Source organism: Columba livia, chromosome 3, assembly GCF_036013475.1.
Source record: "Columba livia isolate bColLiv1 breed racing homer chromosome 3, bColLiv1.pat.W.v2, whole genome shotgun sequence".
In the NCBI taxonomy this organism is placed as follows: Eukaryota; Metazoa; Chordata; class Aves; order Columbiformes; family Columbidae; genus Columba; species Columba livia.
In genome coordinates this window covers 80,970,726-80,983,258 of record NC_088604.1, presented here as the reverse complement: position 1 = coordinate 80,983,258, position 12,533 = coordinate 80,970,726, and the positions used below count along the sequence as shown (strand labels likewise).

General features: G+C 39.9%; 1 protein-coding gene across 1 annotated transcript in view; it reads right to left on the bottom strand.

The window, feature by feature from the left end:
• FMN2 (formin 2) overlaps positions 1 to 4,399 on the bottom strand; it is a 182,188-nt gene extending 177,789 nt beyond the window's left edge. Inside the window, exon 1 of the mRNA XM_065057829.1 lies at positions 4,284 to 4,399. The gene's annotated coding sequence lies outside the window, so the exon portion shown is untranslated. The remainder of the gene's footprint in view (positions 1 to 4,283) is intronic.
• Between the last annotated feature and the right edge of the window lie 8,134 nt (positions 4,400 to 12,533).

Below are 12,533 nucleotides of genomic sequence, written 5' to 3'. Positions count from 1 at the left end.
TGGGATAACATAGTTAAAAAGGGGAAAAAAAACTTGCTGTGCCACAACAGCAATGGAGCAAGGAGTGAGAATATGTGATAGAAACAACTCTGCAGACACCAAGGCCAATGAAGAAGGAAGGGCAGGAGGTGCTCCAAGCACCAGAGTGGAGATTCTACTGCAGTCTGTGGTGCAGCCCATGGTGAGACTGGTTGTTCCCTGCAGTTCATGGAGGTCCACAGTGGAGCAGAGATCCACCTGCAGCCCGGGGAGGACCCCACACTAGAGCAGGTGAATGTGCTTGAAGAAGGCTGTGATCCCATGGGAAAACCGTGCTGGAGCAGGCTCCTGGCAGGACCTGTGGCCCCAGGGAGTGAGGAGCCCAGGCTAGAGCAGGTTTTCTGGGAGGACTTGTGACCCCATAGGGAACCCAGGCTGGAGCAGTGTGTTCCTGAAGGACTACACCCCGTGGACAAGACCCCCCCAGGAGAGCAGAGTGTGAAGAGTCCTCCCCCTGAGGAGGAAGGAGCAGCAGAGACAAGGTGTGATTAACTGATTGCAACTCCCACTTCCCATCCCCCTACACTGCTGGGGAGGAGGAGGTAAAGAAAAATGTGAGGAAAGTTAAAACCAGGAAGAAGGGAGGGGTAGGGCGAAGGTGTTTTAAGATTTTGTTTTATTTCTCTTAATCCTACTATGATTTGATTGGAAAAAAAATTAATTTTCCCCAAGTGGAGTCTGTTTTGTCCATAACAGTAATTGCTGAATGATCTCTCTCTGTCCTTATCACAACCCATGAGCTTTTTATTACATTTTCTCTCCCTTGTCCAGCTGAAGAGGGGATTGATAGAGCAGCTTTGATGGGCACTGAGAGCCCAGTCAGTGTCAACCCACCGCAGAGAGCTATGCACAGATCATTTGGTGAGATAAACGTGAGGTTGAATTTTGTGTCTGTATCACTACTAATTTAACTGCAGGTAAAAGTCAGAGAAATTGCTCCTGAACCTATTTTCTTCTAATTATCAAATAATTATATCTTAATGTTAAGACAAAGTCAATCAAAACCAACGCCCTATAAGGAAAGTCATACACATATGGAGATGTTTTGCTACAAAGATGTCTCCCAAGGTTCCAGTAAATTAAGAGAGGAAAGTGGAGTTTAATTTGTTTTTCCTATCCGTCAGGCAAAAAAATACATATATATAGTGAAGTCACCATATTTAGTGGTGGTGTCTATGAAACTACAATGATGGAAGGGCCAGAGGACAGGGGTTTTGTTTGTTTTGGTGCAGGACACAAATACAACCCCATTGTGCTTATGTGAAATATAAATAGAAGATAGTGTGCATTAAAATCATTGCCCTGCCAAAAGTCCTGCCTAGGGTAGAAATATAATAATTTTTTCCACTATTCAAAGTAGTATCTAGAGTAAGACCAAATGAGAGCAGTTGCTTTTTCTCCCCAGAACTTGTTGAAGGCAAGCTAAAAATGCTATTTCTTGGAAACTGAGTCATGAAGTACAAAAGCTTTCATTAAGAAGAATCTTGCAGAGGTTCTCGATGTTGAGAATCCAGAGCTGCCCTTTCTTTATGGAATACAGTCTTCTCAGAGGAGGCTATTGTTGTAGCTAAGTACCCTTTAATAGCCTTGCTATTGGTTCTCCTGTTCTGGAAAAGGCACATTTGATTTTGAAGCAACCATTAACTGCCACCAGTTTCTAATGCTACTCTCATTACTGAAACGAAGTTTTAGGACTGAAAGCCGCACAACGTGAAATATAAGAACTGTAACTTGGAAGACATCACTGTTTCAAAAATGCAAAGCCATAACAATATTTTTACTGTATGTGTTCAGTACACACACTTTGCTTGAAAATTCAGCATATAGCAAGCCCTTTCACTGCTTTCAAATCCTGTAATATAGTATTTGACCTGATTTCTCAGTTCTGTTAGATGTGTGACATGCCAGATATGCCAGTATTCATGATGATTCTAGCACTGAAGGTCTTACATACAGAAAAAATGTAAGCATTTTAACTGAGTTGCTGATGAAGATGGAAGAGGATTGGTGGAGGCACTCAAAGGATGTGAGGGAAAGCCAAATTGTGGAGCAACAAGAAGGGCTGCACTTCCTTTATTACTGCTCAGAAGTGTATCTTACTTTACACATGCAGGGAGATAAAATCTCCTTTTTTTTTTGGGGGGGGGAGGGGGGTATTTTGTCAGGTAAATTATCTCTCTGGCACAGAAATTCATTGAAAATTAAGCAATACCTCTCAATTTTTATTTAGTTTTTAGCCCTTATTTTACCTTCTAGTAGTTATTTCACACCCACTTACCAAAATACAGCTGAACATACTATTTCATCAGAGCACCTGCATATGGCTGTGTAGAGTAAGTTAAAGTAGCTATTTCTCATGAGCAGATTTTTCCTATGATATAAAGCATCCTCAGAACACTGGGTGGATATTATTAAATTTTATGGTATCCTGTACAGCGATAGTACTCATTTTATGGAGACAGCATAAAGCAATTAGAGTATCAGCCTTTACATCATATTCTGCATTTCAAAGGCAGAGGCACAATTCCCAGAAAAGTCCTACATTTTTTTGACAGACCAGACTACTGTTGAAAGTCTATATTATAATATTATCTCAGAGGAAAAAAAAAATCCCATCAGACAGCCAAAATGGCCAGAAATCGTACAGAATATGTCTAGCATAACTATACTACTGGGAAACATACAATTCTTGCTCTCAACCCAAAACAGCAACTTCATTGCTCTGCTACCTGCTGTTGACTGCAGGAGAAAGCAGCAAGCAGGATTTCCTGTGGCTTTTCCATATATGTGGGCCTGAGGAGAATCATGATCCCAGTGTGTGGGATATACATTAACTCAGAAATTAGATTCATGTCAGTGAATATGCTCCCAGTTTTAACACTCTGCCTGCTGTGTCTGTCATATAGCCTCTAAAAAAGAGAAAGATAGAAAGAAGATAAAGAGAAGACAAAATCTAGGCTGATGATTAAGAAAATAAAGTTGTTGACTTTGTTTATAGGAAACCATATAATTGTTTTCTAACAATTGCAAGGATCGGGAAAGCATTTCACAGTTCAAATTGAAAATGAATTATAGCATCTGTCATCATTTTCTGAGCAGATCCTGGGTAATTCATACAGCTGAACTTGTAAGTAACACACTGCGTGCTCCAATACATAAATCAGGAGGGGTCTGACAACAGCAGCAGAAATCCCACAGACATCTCAGTATTGTTGTGTCTGTTTTACAAGCATGGGCACATGGATGGATGATGTACCTCCAGAAACTAGGTGACAGAACTACCTCAAGCCCGAGGCCTCTGCCCAAATCACTGAAGACCACAGTCCTTAAATGGAAGTCATCACTTTAACTAAAGCTGTGCCCCTGTTTTGGGGTCCAGAGCTGATGCTCAGACTTCACTTCTCAGGAAGGTTTGATGCTGTACCTGCTTCAGAGTGCACCAAACAAGACAAACACTCTGTTTAAGGACAAAGAGAGGAAGATCTGGCTGTAGATATAACCACCTTCTTTTAACAATCCTCACCTAAGAGATGGAAAGAAAACTTAATGTGCATGCAGCCACATAGAGCACTATTCTCTAACATTTGGTTACAAAAACATATGCTGCATAAAGCTGAAGCTACAAGTGCTGTGACAGATTTCCTTGTGTTGCCTTTCAAACCAACTCACCCACCCAGAAGTTCGCTACTGATGAAAGGATGTTTTTTTGCTGTACAGTTTGTATGCTTATATGCCACTCCCTGCCTATTCTGTTATTTTTCTTCATTTGATGCTCAGTTTCTTATTAAAAAAACAAAGTTTCTTATTAATATTATCCTTCCCCCTCAGCAGCCTGTGGATATTTTAAGATATATGCATGAAAGAAGTGTTTCCATAAATATTCCCGGTCTTGTACTTAGTAACCCCTTTTTATTTTAGTTTGAAACAAAGTAAGTTACATTTTGCTTCCCTGTAAAAGGTTTCTACCATTAAGATGTAAAATATTAGCTATATAAACAATGTGGTTAAAAACCCCAATTGCTTCTATTTTCAGAAGTTTTCTTTCAAGACATCTTTACAGTGTAAACATAACTATAATTTGTAACAGAGATAATACAGGCTAAAAATGAAAGCAGCTCCCCAAACCACCAAACAAACACTTAAACAATTCTGATTTAAATGAACATACAAAGCTACATGTCTTGAAGCTATGTCTTAGCTCCAGTAAAAATCTGAGGAATTCACTAAAACGGCAGAAGACTCACCTTCAGAAGAATCAGCATGGAGGCTCTCGTTTTTGTATTACAGGGTACCTGATCAAATGTGTATGGCAAGACTTAATGCTGACTCCATCCACCTCTGTAGTGATTAAAAAAAAAACAACAAAAAACGATAGCCAAAATCTAAGCTCTCCTATAGGTTTGGCAAACTGAAGAGAAGTAACATCTGGCATTTTGCCTGAAATTAATTGGTGAAATGTATTACAGGCTGTGCTCTTATCATCAGCTGCCAAGTAGCATTTGGATAATACTTCTTTACGAGAGGAAAAAGGAAGATCTTTCTTTTTCTTTCCAGAGCTTTGCATCTACCAGACAACACTGTCAAGCAGATAACAATTAAGAACTGACTGGTGAATATGAGAGAGAAAAAGTTATACTGTTTAGTTTTTCCTTTAAAAACTGAAGTTCTAAATGTAGAGGGAGACAAATACCTTTTTCTCTGGAGTTCAGGGTAATAACCCAGTTGATAAAGTTTCAGCTTTAAGATGCTTTGTCTCAGTATCTTTTTTAAGCACTAAAAGTCAGACCTATTTTTTCCTCTTATTATAGATCATCAGTAGAAATTACCAATTCTGCAGGGCTGTGGAGCTGCACCTGTGCCTCTTTACCATCCCTCCACTCTCTACCACTGGTGTCCCTGTGTCAGTGCTGTGTTAAGGCTGTTGGCAGATTTACATGTATACCACTCTCTGGGCTGTGTTAAGCCTCTACAAGGAGGAACCAGAAAACAATAAAGACTTAAAAATACAGGAAAAGGGAAAAGAAAAAGCATAAGTTGAAAGGCTCTGTTCTGTTAATGGCTATTAGCGTAACAACTTACATGGTGCACAGACATCAGGGTAGTCTCTGTTTATTCCCTCAAGTAAGAAGCTGAAACTGAGCATACATGCCTCTTACATTTGGATGAAGGTGGATGATGTGTCAGAGAGCAGAACAAAGGAGAAAACAGCAGAAATAAAATAAGGTGAAAAATAAAGATAAGTAGGCAAGAGAGAAAATAGGACACAAAAAGAGATTAGGTAGAAAGAATACAGCACAAACTTTTTTTCTCTCCCCTTCTTGGATCACATAGTGTGGCAGGAAAGGCCTGGAGTGGTGGGCATTCCCTAGGGGCACAACTACCAGCCTGTCTCCCTTGAGAGGAGGATCCCAGTGGGCTGCTTCAGGCAATAGCAGCTGGAGCTTCTCCTCAGCCCTGGGCCGGCCATGTGTCCACTGTGGCTGGTGGGGGACCAGGGCTCAGCCTGGGCTGTGCAGCAGGAGAAACCCTCAGCATGCTGTTAAAATGAGGGGTGGTAGAGAACAATCACATTCTTTCCAGCAGGACTGAGCTGTTGAATGCCTTCCTATAACATTGACAGTCCTGCTGGCAGAGCAGAAGGGTTCCTTGTCTCCTCACTGGTAGCAGATCCTCTCTGCCTGCATGGTGACACACAAAACTCTGTGGTTTGGCACCAAATTCTTCTGGGCCTGTTTTAGGCAGAGCATATGTAACACGGCTTTGCAGTGACAGCTAGGATGGCAGATGTGTGAGCCCCAGTCTTTCAGCATTAACATTAAGAAGCAACACCAGTTTTTCCCATGCATAGAAAGTCTTTTAAATCACTACAGAATTTACCTTGGTCAGGTCTGGTTCCACTGGGCCAATAGAACTGTAGCACTAGAACTGCTCTTGGTGAAGTTCGGTAAACTCACAGCAATGAACCAGAGGAGGTGCTGCCCAGACAGAAAGCTGGATGCAGGCAGAGTAGTGAAGAGAGTAGACATCTGTGGCACAGCACAGTAATTAGAGCTTAAATTGAGATTAATCCCCAGGAAATCTTTCTATTGAGGCACTGATAAATACTTCTTTTCAGACAAAAGCAGTGCCACAGAATGATCAACTATTCCTAAATTTTTTTGAGGAACAGTTTACCACTAATCTAGTAATTTCAGATTTTTGTCCCAAACTGCAATACAGATGAACACACACATAGCAGGCTTTTCCACTTGCACAAATTCCTTTTTCATATCAGTTAACTGAAACAATTACAACCTATTTAAGCAAGCCATGAGAATAAGGTTTACAGCCCCAGTATGAGAGTATGTATCAACTCCTGGACTTATTTTTTGATCAAATAAGGTTTAAGCATTTGTATAAAGTTGAGCATCTGGGTGACTGGTTGATCAGAAAAAAAGCTGCAGGTTGGATGCTGCTGGTTATGTCTCCGTCAACTACACTTTCATAAGGAAGCAGTTAGAGATAGGCCGTGAAAACCTTTGTGGAGGTTTGTGCATTTTTGATAAAATGCATACCTGTTTTGTTTTGATTTGTGTTAGGCTTTTCTGCGTAGTTTGGTTATCAAAATAGCATCCTGGGAAAATAAACAGCCCCCAGGCATGGATTTTAATTCACATTTATTGATAGAGCAAAGTAATTAAGTGGAGCTAGGCTTTGATATCAAATTAAAAACCTAATGCTAAAATTGGGAATCAATTTCTCTGTTAGTATTGCCAGTGATGTCAGCAGGATGGCTCTTGCAAATGGGTGCATGGGCCTGGTTTACTGCTCAGTGTTATATTCTTTTTTTCTGCATTTAAATAAATAAGTATGGCTGAGTTAGCAAGTTCTTTAGAATGGTTACCATTATTCAAAAATGCCTTCCAGCTTTTGAATCAAGTTTTTCCCCCTAAATCATGCAAATATGAAACTGCATGTAAACATCCAACACCAGAACAGGGAGCATTAAGAAAAACACCACAACATAACGCCAAACCCACAGAAGCTGTCATTGTTGTAGCTTTTAAAAAACACTGTATTTCTCTTGTTCTTCCCAAGTTTTCCCTTCCTAGGCTCCTTCTCTGATCTCTCTTTTTGTATTAATATACCTTGAAACCTTGAAACTACTCCCTCCCTCCAAGCCCCATGTATTTATTCTTCCACTTCTTGTCTCTTGCTCTTATTTTAAGAGAGTTGCCTTTTTTTTAATTTTATTTTTCCTTTTCTTTTCTGTTAAAACTATATAAAGCGGTTCATACCTGGAAATGAATGTGAAGAAAACATGTTTTTGGACGAGTGGAACCTGAAAGACAGCAATGTAGTAAGATAAATATTTTTAAACTTAAAGCATTTTTATTGGGGGGTGGGTGGGGAGGGAATCAGCTTTTTGATGTCAGTGGCCCACATAAATAATGCAAAGGTTTAGCAACCCCAAACCCAGCAGTGCATTTCAGGGAACTTTTAGTTACACACAGAGTCTGTGGGGAGGGGAAGGCTACAGCCAGGGGTAACGTATTTTCTTTTAATATTGAACAAAACCTGTCTACATTTAACAAGCAGAAAGCCCAAAGGTTGAGATAACATCTCAACAGGTTCCAGTTTCTGAGATAGGGGTATCCATGTACTTGGGATTAAGTATCACGCCATCTGCCTAGAGGGCAGCTGTCTACCCAAAGAGGCCGTGCCCTTGTGCAAATGCCAGAGTCAGCCATGGTACAGCACTTTTGCACAATGGGAAGGGATTAAAGATGTGGGAAACCTAGGGAGAGTGCAGCTCCTGTTCTGCGATGCAGGCTGTAAGCCACTGCCCTCCTCTGGGGCCAGACCTGACTATTCGCCTGCATGGGTGCCCTGAGAGTTGGCAATACAGCACAGGGGAATGTAACACGGTGAACGTATCTGCTCAGAGTGGAAAAGCCTGAGATGATACTGACCCCTCCTGATTGGTTCCTTTGAAGAAAACATGACAGGAACCATCTTAAGTAGTTCTGTTACAGGTTTTCTTCATCCTTGTAAGAGGTGATATCCAGTGACCTGCCAAGAACCATAGTCCAAGAGCCTTGATCAAGAACTACTTTACCAAAGACGTATTTTTTTTGGTTTTGGCTGGTCCAGGAAGTAGAATTTAGGAACACATACTATTTAACATCCTTTACACTTTAATTTAGATGGTGTGCATGATTTAGATCTATATAGATCTACAGGTGCAGATACTCACATAGCTGTATATTTAATGTATAATAAGTAAATTTAACAGAATATATTTAATTCATTTTTTACTTAAAAAAAACATATATCTGAGAGCTCAGCTGCATTGATATATTTACATACTTTCTCATAACTTTTTTTTTTTTTTTGTAGCTAGACTTGCTCTGCCGTCAGCCCGAGCAAGGACTGAACAACATCTGTTCCTCAGGGAGCTGCGGGGATGTTGTGGTGGGGATGGAGCCCAGGGCTGCGTGTCACACTGCGGTGCCTCACTTGATCGTGCAGTGCCACCTACTTGTTGCTGCGGAGGTTTGCAGAAAAACAGTCACTACAATCGGAAGCAGTTACTTCCCTAGCAGGTTGTTAGAGTAAGCGGTTTGCCTGGTTTCCCGGGGAGGGTCGCGTTGTTCCCCCTCTCTAATGTGCTATCTCAACATAATTTGTTTATAGACTATTTCAAAATTTAATTATTCTTTTTCACATTTAGAAGGCTCAGAATTATTACTGTCGTGTACAAAACTTTTATCTGAACCACATACAAAGTTACCAAATTTCTAACAGGCAATTAAGGAAGGATCCTTGAGAAGAGCAATTGTTAGGAGCGTAATTAACTAGAGAAAAAGGATTTTCCTCTACAGGTGACAAGGTCTTACAGAAATAAGAGCAAGAGGTAGCTTACATTACAGGCCCAGGAAAATATAAATATAAGAGCATAGGCATACACAAGTGCCTGCAGCAGTATCACAGCACTAGTCACTGGGGTTGCTCCCACAGCTGATTGAAGCACCAGAACCAGATTGCAGAACAACAGTAGCAGTACGGTCAGCCTCAATGTAACTATGCAGGTACAATGCAACCATAAAAGTAGCTTTAATGCTTGCTTTTTCATTCTTAACATTATGTTGTGGCTTCTTACAGTTGTATGGAAATTTTTCTGTCTTTCTGTAGATTCGTATCTTGGTACTTATGCAGTAATCTGCACTTTCACATAATCAAACCAAAGCCAAACCAAACAGAAGTAAATATGCTTCTAGCACTTACAGCTACAGATCACAATCTGAAAACACAAACATTAAAGGCTTAAAAAACCAAGTACTAATTAAATAATGTCTCCTACCTCTTGGCTTCCTGTAATAAATAAATATGTAACAAAATAAACAGTCCTAATTCTGGGAGTACTAATGCACGACCTTTCCTTTTGTAGTATGGAAATCCTTTTTATATCCTGGATCAAAACTCTTTCCCTTTAGAGAGAGAGATAGAGGGGGGAGAGAGAGAGAGAGGGAGAGAGAGTGTGTATTCACAGCCTTTGCAGAGAAATATTTTTGTACACATCTCTGGGTGCCCTTCGTGGCATGTAAGAGGTTGAAACAGTGATGCATGATATCAGCACAAATGCCGGTCCTTTGATAAATTAAGAAGGGTTATTATTTTATAACCAGGATCACCACTTCTGTCTGATTTTAGATTTTTGTTTGACATCAGAATTTTTGAAGGTGAGGATGAAAACGTGTCTAACTAATACAGGTCAGCTTTCTGCAAAAGCAGAGAAGCCCTCTGCAGACGTGAGGAATAAATCCATTAAATACCTTACCAAATTATGAATTAGACTTTTTATTTATTATTTGTTGGTCTGTCCAGAGGGATTCTGTTTTCTTATGCAAGAAGCAAAAAGGAATCATTAAAAAATGCTTTTAGGATCACCTGCTGTTTTAGAACATCTTGAAGAATATGTGTGTGAAAACAGAAAGATCAGTGGATGGCACTGTTGGCTTGCAGGTGGAAACTCATCTCCCACATCATAAAATATGCACAGGTTTTAGGGTTATATGTATTTTGATTCACATTTGCCTAGCACTTGGCAGAATTTGCTATATTTAAGCAAATCTACCTTTCTCAAAAGCCTGATAAGGCTTACAGGAGCCTGGAAAACTTCAATATGCTGCCGGCATTATGATTCTGGGTGTAAGGGAAATACAGCTTGAGGGCCCGAGCCAGTATGCACCAAATACAAGGGAAGGATTCCCACTGAAGCTGATGGGTTACCTTTGTCCTCTGCCCTAAATTCCAGCTGGAATGGAGCATATTAAAATTTACCTTTCTTAAACAAAGTCTGTTTCCACGCTGAAATCATAAAAACTGATGGTTATTTAATTTTTAGATTATGTAGCTCACTTGCAATAGAAAGTGTTTGGATACAAATATTAGACTGAAAAAAAAATCCCTTCAGTCACTGTAAGGAAGATAATAGGTCTTGAAACACTGATATACATCTGATTTTACCTCTTTAGTCCATACACACATCACATGAAGACTTGATTTACTGAAAACTCATACAAATGACATTTTTTTCCATCTATACGGTACTCTCTCATTCAGGCTCTGATGGCTTTGTCTCAGCAGATCACAAGTTCCCTGAGAGTCCTTGAGCACTCTGAACATCTTTGGAACAATATAGGACAGAGAAAACAACATTGTTGGGGAAGCATAATGTGGTTAAGTATGCAGAGAGGTAATGCAAACTCAATAAGTCAAGTCTATTAATACCTGGGTTTTTTTTCTGCAAAGGTACTTATGTTGCTACATTTTATTGAAACTCAAATTTTAAAAGTATTTACCATTTTAAGAAAAAAGAAGGAAAGCAAGAAAGGAAGGAAAAAAAACCCACTTTATTTTTTAAACTGAGCACTGTAACTCCAATATACTAGTCAAGATCCTGGAAAGTGGAATACAGACAGAGACTGAGTAAAGGTGATTTTTTTTTTTTTTTTTTATTTGTTTGGGTTATTTTTCCTCATTCAGTTGACTTCCTGAGTTGACCCTGCCTCTCTTGGATTAAAAAATAGTATGAGTTAAAATACCCCCTAAGGGACTTTGGTTTTGTCATTCAAAGGTTTTGAAGCAATCTTTTATCCTGACAGATAATGTATTTCTGGCATGTCTGTGGCATCTCCACACTTTTCTTCCAGGCACCCTCTGTTGTCATGGCTACAGTATCCATACTCTGAAAAATAATAAATACATACACCCCCCCTTTTCAGAGTAAAGGAAAATCATATTTGTTCTGTATGTGAAAAGTAGTTTTCTGCATCAGATATATTTTAATATTAGAAACAATTTTAAATTACTAGAATCAGAGTCCAGTTTTATTCCCGCAAATTTTAAGATGAAATATACTGGGTCTGTCTAGTCAACAAGTTCATGGCTGGACACTATTGGCATAATAAGCAGCACTGAAATCTTGAAATATCTAATGAATCAGCATCTCTCCTCACTACCCTGTGAAGGGAAACCTCCCCTAGAAATCTGATACTGTTAGGCAGAAGGGGCTGAGACTTTCTGATCCTTGAAGATCAAATAATTCAAGATGCACGTAGCATTTAGTGTAAGTAATACGGGCAGTGGGGGCAGAGTCTATGGTGCAACTCCATTAGATGTGGAAAGATACGGCTTCAGGAATACAATTAAAATTACCTGTTTCTAAATGTAACCTTGGAATAATCATGCTAACCGGTAGATGACTCTGCTTTGAGCCAACTCTTCTAGACTCAGGGACTGAAAATAAACAGCACAGATTTTTAATTCTCTCACTACTGAGCTCTATATTAGTACAGCTATAGATTGATAAGAATATTATTTTTATTTGTTTACATAAGGCATCATGCCTTATTACACAAGGCACAGTCCCCACTGCCACATGGCCAACTGGGAAGCTTTTGAGAAGCCGAGTGCACCCTGTGTCACACCATCTTTCCTCCATGGCTGCACTTGGGTTCCACAGCCAAACTCTCATCTCAGTTGCACTGTCACCAAAAGAAATACCTTCCCTCTGGCGTACAGGCATAACTACACACAGGTTGTACAATTTGCTCAGCTTTTTGTCACTTGCCACCATTCTTCCCCCAAAAGCTCAGAGGAAGCTGCTTACATTACTGCATGGCAGGGTGTTTTTGTAAGGTTAAACATCAGCTTCCACAATGCTTGCGTAGAGTTCTTCCTTTCTGAAATGCAATAGCTCCTCTGCGTGGTCATATATAAACACTGTTGGTCTGGATATTGTCATGTGTGTCTGACTCTGAAAGAGATTTAATTTCTTTTTGGCAGTAGCAAACCTACTTGAGAATACAATTTAGTGGAGTTTCAATCAGTGCCACCAGGCTGCTCACAGAGCAGCTCCCGGACATCTGCCATAGATTTCCCACATCTGACAGGATTTTTCCCAAGGCACATGCCATTCATCAAGGAAGGCAAGTGATGTCGCCTGTTAC